This window comes from Aphelocoma coerulescens, chromosome 1A (assembly GCF_041296385.1).
Source record: "Aphelocoma coerulescens isolate FSJ_1873_10779 chromosome 1A, UR_Acoe_1.0, whole genome shotgun sequence".
NCBI lineage: Eukaryota > Metazoa > Chordata > Aves > Passeriformes > Corvidae > Aphelocoma > Aphelocoma coerulescens.
Genome location: NC_091014.1, coordinates 12551654 through 12564728, shown reverse-complemented (window position 1 = coordinate 12564728; position 13075 = coordinate 12551654). Strand labels below are relative to the sequence as shown.

General features: G+C 35.8%; 1 protein-coding gene across 8 annotated transcripts in view; it reads right to left on the bottom strand.

Moving 5' to 3' along the window:
• The window catches only part of MAGI2 (membrane associated guanylate kinase, WW and PDZ domain containing 2), a 725755-nt gene that overhangs the window by 451354 nt on the left and 261326 nt on the right, over positions 1-13075 (bottom strand). The gene's annotated exons all lie outside the window — the stretch shown is intronic.

The following is a 13075-nucleotide window of genomic DNA, read 5'->3' as shown; positions in this document are numbered from 1 at the left end:
TGTTCTGCCATGAATATTACCATTTTGTAAGTGAATCTATCCAAAACAATAGTGCAGCAGCAGGTCAGAGGAGTACATGCTATGAATACTCTCATTGGACTAGTTATAATACACCTGTTCAATAACTACTTAATGCTTCTCATTTACTACACATGAACATAGATTTTATTTAACGACACTCTTGTTGTACAATGTAGGTCAGTCAAAAGAGAAGTAAACAATTTGGGAAAAATAGCTCTGACTTGATGGAATAAAAAATGTTATCTTTGAGTGTACCAATAAGGGCATGCTACATAAATGCTGAAAATTAATCCCCTATAAAATGATGGAAGTTAAAAAATAGGAAAAAAGAAAGACTGAAAATTCCCATGAATGTCTGCTGACTCTCAAAAAGGGGATAATGTTGCTGTGGGTATTTTCATCCTCCTCATCCCTCAAATTCACCAAGTACATCTAATCAGATCTCTCTGCTTTCTGGTTGTAGAGTGACTATAGAATGTTTAACTAAATATATGTCATTGACATATCCTGACTAGTCTTTTCATCTAAGTTGAACTGAGTAATTTTTCTTGTGGGACTTGTATCATCTGGCCACATAAAATATTGCTATCATACTGTCCTATCAGCTCAATGAGCACAGGTAATTTGACAGCTCTAATGAGTTCCTTACACACAGCCCTGAGAATTCAGTAGAATTTCTATTCTGATTCATTCAAAGAAAAGGTCAGTTTGCATATTCTGTCTCAGTGCTGTATAAAAAGTGTATAGTACATAATGACTAAAGGCCAATTCCCTCAATCATTAAAAGTACAGCATTCATGGTGTTAATACCATAGTTACAAATACATATTTATGGACATTTTTCTATGGTGTTTATTTCCTAACAACTATCTCATCAATAGAAACACTGAACACCTTCTTACAAGTTTTCCCTAAGTGTTTATTATTTGAAATTAAGAGGCCTTGCTTTGATAGGAGCAAATTTTCGGTTCACTAGGGCATCAACATAATTCCTGGAAAGCTAAAAGCACAGAATTCTCAGGGGCAGGGAATATACTTATATCCAGACAGAAATATATTTCTTAATATATTTTCTCATGCTGTAATTCTATATTTTTGAAAAAGTGCAATATTTCTTCTTTATATTAGAGAACTTCTTTGAAGAACCATATTTTTTGTTGTAAAATATGTCAGAGAGAAATTATTGAAGTGTTCCGATTTTGAAAATATGAAAAAAAAGGTTGATGACATATTCCCATTAATAAATGGACCTTTATTCCATAAACAGTAAATTACTCAATGGCATCATTGACAGAAGCTCTTGCTATGTTGGAAAGTATTGATTCATGTTATTAGACAGTATCTAATTAACTTGGTGGATTTCAAACCATTACAGAACTGACAGATGGAAATGACCCAGATGAATGGGGGAAAAAAAATGTTTGCACATATAGCCCCAGCACAGCTGAACAGGAGCAAATACTGCACAACCACACAGACATGCAGGGAGGTTTTTGCAGGAGTTCTTTCAGTGTATTTGGACTTAAGTCAGTAACATTAATACCTTAGCCATACATTTTCTAAACATTTCATTCTTGGATCAAAAACCTCCAAGCTATAAAATATTTTCAAAGTTAACAGTGTGCAAGGAAAACATTTAGAACTGAGTTCTATGAAAAGAACTTTCTAGTAGATGGTTGGAGCACAGTTCAAAAACACAAAAAGATTGCAAAAAACAAGTGTCCAAAAACACAATAAAAAAGACGTGTTTTTAAATCTGTAATGGCTTATCAAGTAAACCTGTATTCAGTGTCCTCTCCACAGGTTTTTGAAAAGGGAAAATGTCACTATAAACTGACCTTTTCCTGAAGCATTTGCTAAAACTCTACAAATGTCAAAACAGCAGTTCAAAATGAAGACAGCATCATCAGGAAGGAAAACTCCAGGGGTACTTGTGCATGTAATTTAACAAAGTAACTCAATGTAAAAACTGTTTTTACTTTGACTTGTAAGATCCTCATCAAACTAGTAAACTTCTAGCTATATGTGACAGCAAAATGTAGCCAATAGATTTTTCTAACTTGCAATGTTCAACAGCTTTCCTGGCACTAAACGCAGTTTAAAGAAATAATGAGAAAAGCAAACTAATAAGGTTTAATTGCCACTGAATAACATGCAGGAGCAAATAACATGATGAAATTTCAGGGCAATCAGACAATAGTACGTGTTGTCCAGGTCTTTCTTCTCCTTCTTCATCTTTTATTGTATCGCAGTCAGTATTAATACATTTCTCTGTCACCACAGTAAATGAATCCCCATTTTGTTTTTGAACATTCACCAGACATCAGCAAGACCCGTCAGTTGAACTGGAAGGCTGAGAGAAACAAAAATGCGTAGAAGTGCTGCCTAATGTTTTATCCAATCTTATTTTCTAAAAATTGCATGACCCTAGGATGATAACTAAGATTATAGGTTTTTTTATTTCACTATCAAAATGTCAGAGAGCTAGAATGGAGAACAATATAACTGTATTTGAACCTAACAAAAATGCCACTGCCTTTGGGATTACTGGGTAGCTTTGAAAAAGAACTGTCATGAGAGATTCTTACAAATGCTGTTGATTGAATGAATCAAACAAAAAGCCACGCTGTTAATCCTAACCTCATTCTTTTGGATGCTTATCCATCTCCTGCCTTTTAAATCTGTTGTCACATGCTTGAGCTTCACCAGACATTACAACCATGCGTTCTTCAGAGTTATTGCAGATAATGGACCCGTCCCACCTTATTCAGGAAAGCCTCTAAAATCACTGCAGTTAATCAATTCACTTAAGATGCAGGAATAAAAAGTATGAATGAAAGCCAAACAACCAGTCTCAATGACTGAACCTTGCAGACAAGGCAGCAGACAGCACAGTAGTCTCAGAATTACTAACTCTAATACTAGTAAGTAGAAGCACATCTATGCTAATGATTTTGTGCAGTGAGTTTGTGGAAGGTACTGTTTAAGGGCATTTATCCCACTAATACTCTAAAATATTAATTTACTACAGAGATGTAACTAGTAAAGTAAAATACCCAGTACCTAGAACAACAGTGATCCTTATGGGTTCCTTCCAACTTGAGATGTTCTATGATATTCTAATCTATTAGTACAGATTTTTTGTGGACCACTGGAGGTAAAAGTAGGTATTCACAGGATAGCAGTGAAGATTTTGTGACTGGTGGATGCATAGGCTTCATTATTGAGTTTTTTTCCTAATGACTCCAAGAAAGAAAATACTTTCTACAAAGCATTTATAGACCCCAATATTTTCCTCATGTTCCCTCTTACTTGGCCCTAACTAAAACCAAATTACTGACCTGCAGCCAAACTTCCTGAAGTTACTGGGTTGAAAAAAATGTTGCAGAAAGCCAAATATGACCTCCATCCTAACGGAGATCATGAAATAAAGTCATTTCTTGTTATGGAAATTTAGAGGGTAGGTTGATAAAATGCAAATTGATGGGGACTGATAAATCCTCCCAGTATAACATAAAGAAAGGTATCCAAACCTGTAAATGAATCCATTCTATTAGAAATATATCTTATAGAAAAGTGTGAAGCACTGTAAACATGTAGAGCATCAGACTGAGTTGGATAATCAAGAAACACATTGGATCTTATATCCTGTTGGAAGAATTATGCCTGCTGCTCAGCTTTACGGCTGTCTAGAAGCCATTAAAGCGCATTTAGCTGGAAGTGAAACGATATTTTTCAGTGTTCAAATGTGGCAGTTTTGAGTGTGAGACAGAAGACAATTTAGGAACCTCTGAAACACTCGTTGGTATAATAGCAGTGATCCATCCTCCCTAAAGCAGCAGCTGATGCTTTAGTTTTCTCCTCCATTTAACTAGCAAAGTGCTCAGATGAGCTCTTGCTAAGCCCTGCTTTTGCCATGACTGGCTTTGCTGGTCCTGATTCCAAGGATTTTTGGAGGCTCACCTGTTTTGCACAGTGCTTCATCCCCTTAATTCATGCATTAAAAAGCGTTTCCTCTGCCTCATAAACAAAGTGGGAGTTTGTTTCCATAGAAACAACAAAAAACCTGGAGCTGTTTCTGTTTCCACAAGTGAGGCCCTGGTTTTCTTCCTTAGGAAAAGCATAAGGATCCCATATCATGCCCTCTGTGAAGGGGGTACAAACACTTGCCCAGATCAAGTCTAATTCTCTCAACTCTGGATCATAAACTGACCTTGCTATTCTTCTGTTTATTGAGATGTAAGCCACAAATGTGATATTTCCTAACTACACTGTTATTACCCCATCAGAATAATACAGCTTTTGGTTCCAGCTAACATTTTAATATCATTGCATGCTATTCAGAACTGGACCTTTTTACATTATTTCCTTAGCCAAATAATAAAATTATTCAATTATACCAAAATTTGGCACGAAACAATGTCAAAACCATGAGCTTTCCATGACCTAAATAGACGGAATAGTGATTTTGGTAAAGCTGGGCTTTTTAAATTTTCTTTTGCTTTTCCCTCCCTGTACTATACATATGAAATACCAATTTTTTTGCTGCAGCTTCATTAGTATTGCAGTACAGCAAATACTGAACACTTTAACTCCTTTGAGTCCTCAGCCATCCGCACTCATTTCACATTGGGATTTCCTAAGGACTAAAAGACTCAAGTTCTTCATTCAAGTTTCTGATAGGTTCTTATTTAGTGGATAGTAAAATTTTTTCTTTTTTTTAATGACCATATATTTGCACTGTCAACTCCTTATTATGGAGCTTCTACCTGTGACCAGAGTTCTGAATTCTTTCCTGCCCTTTCCCATATGCACTCAACATGTGTACACCTTGTTTCATAACACAGCCCTAATTGCTTGTACAGCTACATTATTCTGACAGCTGTATTCATTAGAAACACAGATACTCCGTGTCTTTATCAGCAAATGACAAGTAAAAAGTAAAAAAAGGGAAATCCTTAAGGCTTTGAATATAAATATTACAGTACAGCTTGCAAGATCCATATTTTTCTTTGATTTTCATAAAATAGCTATTTTGATAATTGATAATGAGCATTAGGCTTGTTCTCAAAATGAGCAAAAGCATCACCATTCCCAGTCCCATTCCTTTCCTTGTTAACTCTTCTTTTGTTTTCAGTATCATTCTCTCCTTAGTTTTTTTGTTTTCCTTGCAATTAATACTCTTTCATTTCTACTCACTGATATTATAACTTATCTAAGTTCATTGTAATGACTGTCCTGTTGACATCTGTTTTTCTGGAAGTTTACACTATTCCTCAGCTGAGTGGTTTCACTGACTTCAGAGGGCAAAGAGCGTAGGGATGATTAATAACCACTCAACAGAAACCCCAGGTGCAGAAAATCACTCCACTTATCACTGTTTTCTGCCTTGTCCCCTTTCATGCTTTTAAAGTATTTCCTGAACCTTTATGAGCTATCTTTGTTATGCTCTTTACAGAGGGGAAAAAACCCAAAAAAGATAGTCTGAAATACAAAAGCAGGTCACATCTCAACATTTCTAAGCCTCAGAATTTACGGTGAGACTCAGAAATGGGATGCAGAAAAAGAACTCTGCTCTTTTTAGGGCTTGAATGAATGAAAAGTATACTCAACCCAAACTCTCTTAGTTGATTTATATGTTCTTTGAGTCATTGTACAAGACCAGCCTTTGGTAAATTGTAAATCTCAGCAAACCAGAGGCTTCCTAGAGATATTCCTGATGACACGATTCATCACCTTGGTTGACCTAAGGTCCTTCATGAAATACAACAAAATCTCTTGTCTCAAGACTTCATATATCATTTATAGAACTACAAATAAAGGAAGAAAAAGACTTGGCATCACCTTGATTGGATTCTCTAACTAGACAGGAGCACAATAACTATAAAACCTATCTGCCTATCAGGTTTACCTAGAATTTACTTTCAAACAACAGAGCATGAAATAAACCAATTCTGCTCCAGAAAGTAGAAAACATTCTGTGTGCTACAGACTCTAATCTTACTGGATAAATTAGGATAATCTTGTCAAGAGTACATGAATTTCTACTTCTTTCAAGTTACTGCAGGAATATAGATCCTGTTGTCAATTACTTTGTCCCAGTGCTTCAATTACACAGAAAGAACTGAGCATGTGACATCTAAGAGATTGATAACAAGAATGTAGTCTGAAAATGTATGATATGTATAACATCTGTACACAAAGGCTTCCTCACAGCAACTGCTGTTCTCAGGAAGAAAGAATGGGATCAAATCCCAAACAGTGGCATCATCAAGAGAATGCTGAACAAAATCATTGTATGAGACTCCTGCTCAATTTTTTCTGGATATTGGAAATGAATTAGTGGGGTTTTTTTTCAAATTATCTGGTTTCCCAGTTGCCTTCATCATTCTGTCTGAAATGAACTCCTTATGGTTACAGCAGCTCACACTTTGACAACGAGACCATGTCAACATTCACTTTTGAGATAATCCTCTAATCTCCACTGATAGTCAATGGAATAAGTACCTCAACAATACATTTTTAATAAGCAGAGCCTGAAGTGACTAGTACTTGTGTTGGTGGCCACATCATAGGCATTGGAAGTTTTGTGGGATGAACTTCACTGTATAATTTATGGCTGTACAGTGACAGGTACTACGATCAGGAGATAAGAATGTAATCAAAGTCATGGAAGAACAGGTTGTGTCAGAGGTTAGGACCACAGACCTAGGAATGGTGAAATATTACTTCAGCTTCCTGTTCTGCTCTTATGCTCTTATGCTCTGCTCTTGACAAAGTTATCTAGCTGCTTTAAGTTAGATTTAGCTTAATTAGTTATCTTCTCTGTAGGTATCTCAGCTAGTTATCCAGACTCCCTGTGTGGTTAATAAGACAAGATGACTCATGCCCTCAACACCCAGTTCCCGCTGAGGGCCTCCAGCAGGAGTTTAGCAACTAGTTCAAATGGAAAATTTGCATTATAAAAGTACAAACGTAGGTGAGAGTAATCTTGTTCTGCATTACAGATCTGGCTAGACTAGACAGACTAGATATAAAAGAGTTTCCATTTTATCGGAATTTAAAAGTCACTTCAAAAATTACCAGAAAAGGGGAAAAAACACTTTGAAGCATGCTAGACCCACTAACTATTATTTCCTTAACCATTCCCTAATGGTGTGCCTAAGTTCCTGATTGAATAATGGGTTCAATTACATTTTCTTGCTTGCAAAGGTGCCATAAATTTACAGAATAAAAATTGTGAAATACCCAGGTAATGCAATAATGGAAGTACCTGGGAGAGATGTATACAGCACTACCTGTATATGATCTTGTAAAGGTGCAAAATGGAATGAAATAAATCCCCTGTACTATATCATTATGCTGAGGCTGAACATAGTAAACATTTAAGGCCAGAAATGGAAAAACGAAAAATTTAAATCTTTTATATACATATTTTTGCTTTCTGCTAAGGCATAAGTCTGCACATATATGTCTAGAAAATTCACTGTGTATTTATCATCTTCCACGAAGCAAACATTTGGGAACAAGCAGAGGCAAGCAGATAAAGTGAACATAATCTGCTATTTTTACAAACGCCCTTTTGACTTTCTCAACTCATTGCTGATTTTCCTCTTCCTATTTTATATATAGGAAATTTGAACACCTCTTTAGGCTGCTAGGTTGAACCAGTTGTCAGAGATTAAGGATTACTGAATTCTTTCTTATCTGTTATTCAAAAGAGTAATCCCATTGCACATGGAAGAAAATAATTTTACACTAATGGTTAAAGAAATAGACTTGAAATCAGCTAGAGATTCTGGAACATCATGCTAATGCAGTCCCCATAAGTTGTACTTGCAGAGTTCTAGACCCACTGATCCTGGGGCTATGGTGCCTTTCTCTAAGGGAGCAGGTATGTCCTCTGGATTTTCTATTTGAGCAGCTGCATTGCGCAAGGCATCACAAGCTCTACAAATTTATCTTGCAGTTTTAGTGCATCCTTCTGGCTCATGTTGTGTAGGGTAGCATTCAAAGTGAAGAGTAAGAATAGCTGCAAATGGATACCAAACACCAAGAACTGCTTCTGAGCTACTGATTGGAATACCTAGTCTAAACTCTCCAAGTGAGGTCAGCAAACCACAGGCAAAACTGTTACTTAATCAGGAAATTAACTCCATCAAATTCAGGTACCGCAGTCACCAAGGTGCCAGGCCAGACAAGCATTTGGTTTCTCTCTCATCTTCCACTTAAAAAAAAAGGGAATTGTAGACCTGTTCTTTGGTCAGCATCAGTTATCTTTTGATGCAGAACATTCAGTGAATATTGTGTTACAAAGTAGAAAATAAACCCCTTCAAATTATTAATTATACATTTAATATAAAATGATAATGTGGATTAATACATTGGATTTAGTTTCGGCTTCAGTGAAAAATTGAATCTGCTAAGAGTATCAGCTTTAAAAAAAACTTATTGAATATTTTCCAACAAATCAGATCCAGCCATCCTACTGTCTGTATCACTGACAACCACTGCATATTAGGTATAGTACAATGTACTAATTAATAACATTCTAAACAACTCAAGATATAAAAATTTTTTAATATATCTCTTTGTTTTCTTCAAATATAGCATATTGATGTCCTGAAAAATATCATTAAAGAAATCTATCATTCCCAAGGTTCTGCTAGCACCGTACATGGCAGAGGTACTACTAATAAAAAAAGAAATCAGTATTTCAGCGACTGTCCTTTTGTCCCTTTACATCTTCCCTGTTGCACATTTGCACTGGAAACCTAAACACCAACTCTCATTTCAATATACAGAATATAAAATGTACTGTTTACAAGGGAAACCCTGTAAACTTGCTGAACTGTAATCAACCATGTGAAATCTTTAATACAAATCCATAAGCCAATGTGCAAAGCTTCACCTGGTTGCTTATCATTAGCTCCTTACTCAAATTGAAATGTGTTCTAAATAATTTAACAGTGATAAAATTACCTTCCTGTCTTTTACATGTTTCCCTCTACACATTTTATTTAATATTGTATGGTATGTCCTGAATTTATTTTAGGAAATTATTAACCATTCCATCACTTAGAATAATGTATTAACAATCCAGATCAATTTCTAACATGCTAAATGAGAAATATTTTAGATGCCAGCAGTATCAGGGAAACTAGAACATAAACGGGCAATCTATTTGCACAGACTTGTCTTGCACTGTATATACAGCAATGTATTTATCTCAAAAAAAAAAAAACCAACACAAAAGCAAAAGCTTTCTATGCAATTGGTGGAAATGCCAAGAAAAGGGAAATGTTCTGAAAATGTAAGAGCCATACATGCAATCTTGCATCATTATAGCACTACTCTCACAAAGAACAATCCATTTTTGAACAATTAATGAAAATAAGTTTTCATACCTTTTATCTCTGTCAACACCAATTAGCATTTACAGTGCATAGCATTTTGGAGAAGGCACTGAATTCAATGTAGTCATTTCCTGCAGACCAAACCTGCTTATTTGATCAAAAAAATGCTATGGAAATGTTTGGCACTTGTTAATTGCCTCTAGATATAGATCAGAAAACAAAGATGGAAAAAAAAAATCAGTAAAAACTATTCTGAACCAAACCCAAAAGTAAACACACACAAGACATGGTGTGTCAAGGTTCTACAAGTGTTATCATTTAGAATTTGTACTTCAGCAGCTAGAAATATCTGTCAAGAGTGGTGCTTTTAGATTGTTTAGGTGGATAAATATGCATTTACAGTTTCCTATTTTTTACCTTTTTACCTAAACAAAGCAAGCTATCCTGCTCTGCCATCCTGAATGACCAGAGAATGGAAAACCCAACCTGAGAGTAACATATGGCACAAGTATCCTGAATAAGGATCATATTCTGACTTTCCCCTTTATGCCTCATTTAGGCACATAACTTAGATAATGAAATATCTGGCATTAGTGTAATCATTCAGGGAGCTCAACTGATGTTCTTGAGTCTGACACCACTACAGAATTCTGATGAACTGAGGCACCTATTTCTCCCCCTTATGTTTAGACACATTTAAAGGAAGATTTAATGCATTTGCATATTTAATACAGGATACATTGGATAGGAGGATACTCTACAAGAAGCTAATACAAAACACTAAACACAGGGAATTTATGCAGGCACACAGCCTGGAGCTTAAGAGACATCTTTTTCTGTATCTGGATACCAGTACATATTCAAGAGTGCCCATGAATTAAAACGTAAACATGAAGTTAATTCCTCCTTATTTTTTGGCATCCTCAGGACATTCTGAATTGATCTCTGGAATGCATGGCTTCGTTTTCTCATAGGTTTTGTGCTACAACTTAGAATTAGCATTTTAGACTTATTCCTAGGGAAGCAGCAAAATATTTGAGTAATGAGAAAGACTACATGTCATATCTATCTTTTATTTGGTTCTTCCACTTTTCTTGAAAATTTTTACTCCCCTGCAGCTACAAAATATTACTGGTAAAAATTGTAAGAATGAATGCACATTTTGCCTCTTGGTTCTGCAGAAGCTAAAGAATAGCTTTGTATTGATTTTAACAGAATTAAAGATCAGGCTTTTCACAGAATCACAGAATATTCTGAGTTGGAAGGGACCTACAAAACTCATTGGGTCCAGCTCTGAAGTGAAGCCCCCAAACAGAGATAGAAACCAGAAACTTGGCATTATTGACATCACGCTCTAACCAACTGAGTTTATCTCTTTTTGTAGCTATGTAACTGAAATAAATTTAGTTTCCTGAAGCTTCCTTTATTAACAATCATTTCTAGATGACCTATAATAATTCCATCTCAAAAAAAGCTACACCTTAAATATAGTGGAAAGCTAAGTTTCATTTGAAATGATGATTTTAATCTGAAAAAGACAATAGTGCAGAGCACTTCATGGAAAAGGAGGATTAGCTAGTTTATAAGCCTGTCCTTCTGCAACTTTAATTCTGGAAATGCAGAAGCAGAGCAGAGGCCACTGTTCTGTGCTTCAGTAGCCACGGCTGAGACACTTGTCAAGTCCACAGCAGATGCTGGGTTAGACTTTTTCTCTGTTTCACAGCTGTGCACAGGATCTGAAATGCTGCCACTGGAAATGCCAACGCATCACACGTGCAGGGATGTTTGTCCTTTCTATAAGAATAAATACTCCTTAAAACCATATGATTCAATCCTTTTTCATGTGAGATCTTTATATTGAATACCCTACCCTAGGTGCACATACTTTGAAAAAACTTTAAAAAATCTTCAGTGATGTCAGCAGGTTTTGCATTTTTTAAACATTATCTTTTATAGAAGACCACAGAATACCTCAAGGTGTAGAAATAACATTGTCTCAATGTAGTGCAGCAGAAGAACTAAGGCTCTTTGGGGAAGAAAGACCTGGGAAGGATCTTAGGTTCAAATTGAAACAGAGAAATGTTACATCTATTTCTGACTTTTAGCAGTTTGGAAGAAACAAGAAACAATTTTCCCTAAGAAACCTATTTAGCGATCAACCAGTGTGGTGACATTTTGTCTTTTAAGAAAAACAACAAAAGAAAGAAAACAGTAAATGACAGAATGATGACTGAGTGAAGACACTGAGCCTTAAAAACAATGGAACAGTGATACACCAGCTGAAAGCATATTCAGGTGATAAAGGTCAAAAAGAAAGGAGAAAAAAAAAGTGAGTGAATTCCTTTTTGGGACTTTACATAGCAAGGCAGCTTAATACAACATTGGAGTTTTTTTTGTGACTACTGTGTCTTTGGGTTGTAAATTGCTCCTCTTTCCTCCAAAGGATGAGTGCCAGTCATTCTAAGAGAGACTACTATCTGCCACTTTGTCACATAACTGTGGCATCTTAAAAAACTAACCAAAAAATTGTTTTTATTCTGGAAAAATTTCAGCTGGTCAATGGTACATGATCTGTAATATTTATGAACTATTAGAACTGTGACACTGTCATTGGCAATTCATCCCTTACATGTGGCAGACATATATGAACTGTTACCACAGAATATAAGGAAAAGAAGGAAAGGAAAGGAAATAAACAAACTGGAATAAGCTCACTAAATAATTAATGGCACATATAAGGTAGGTACTTTGCTTTACACATGATATATAGCATAAATATATTTTACACTTTGCCTTGTATTTATGATCCCACTCTCCTGCAATCCCAGGTCACCTGCCATGTACTGTATTAGAGTTCCCTCTACTGGATGAGTGACTGAAGCTGTTCCTTAAGACTTTGCAAAGTAAACTTCTGAATTACTTTTACTGACTCTGTTTACTGACCTGAAGTTCTGATGCAGAAAAACTGAAGTCTTCTCTCAGTGACACATTGAACTAGAAGACCAAACCACATATAAACAATGATAGATTTCCCTGATAGTTGTCTTGGAACATATTGTTCAGCTCACTAAGAGTGCACAGTTCAATACAAAAAGTATTTCCCAGGGAATGTACTTCACAATAGAAGCTTAAAGAAATTCCATAGTCTGAAAGCCCCAGTAAAGTGTCAGGATTTGAAATGGAAATAGTATCTTTAATGTCAATGATATATAGCTTGCTTATGCACAGACTATTGCTTAGTCAACAACGTAGAAAGTTATGTTGGTTTTAGTCATTGCAGAAGAATTCACTGAGGTCAAGAAGACTTAAAATCTGATTTCCTCAAAGAAATACGCAACTTGGATTAGGCCTAGGCCTAGTCCAGATGCATTATAACATGAAGAGTAATTTCTTGGCCATTAAGGTTTCAGATCCTCTGCTATTATTCATCTCTTTGATCTTTAGTAGCAATTCACCACTTTCAGAACATATTGTGACAATTGTTTAACTGGAACTCAAAATAAAGAGTGAGACTGATGACACTCACAAGCTTTGCAGTATGCATCACTTCCTCAATCACAGTTCATTGTGCCCTGAGATGGTGGATGAATTGGTAAACTTGTTGGAACTTCATCTGGTACCTGAATGTTGACAGCATAGAAATACATGGACACACTTATAATTTTCAAAGGTATATGAGAATCACTGCCACACCAGCA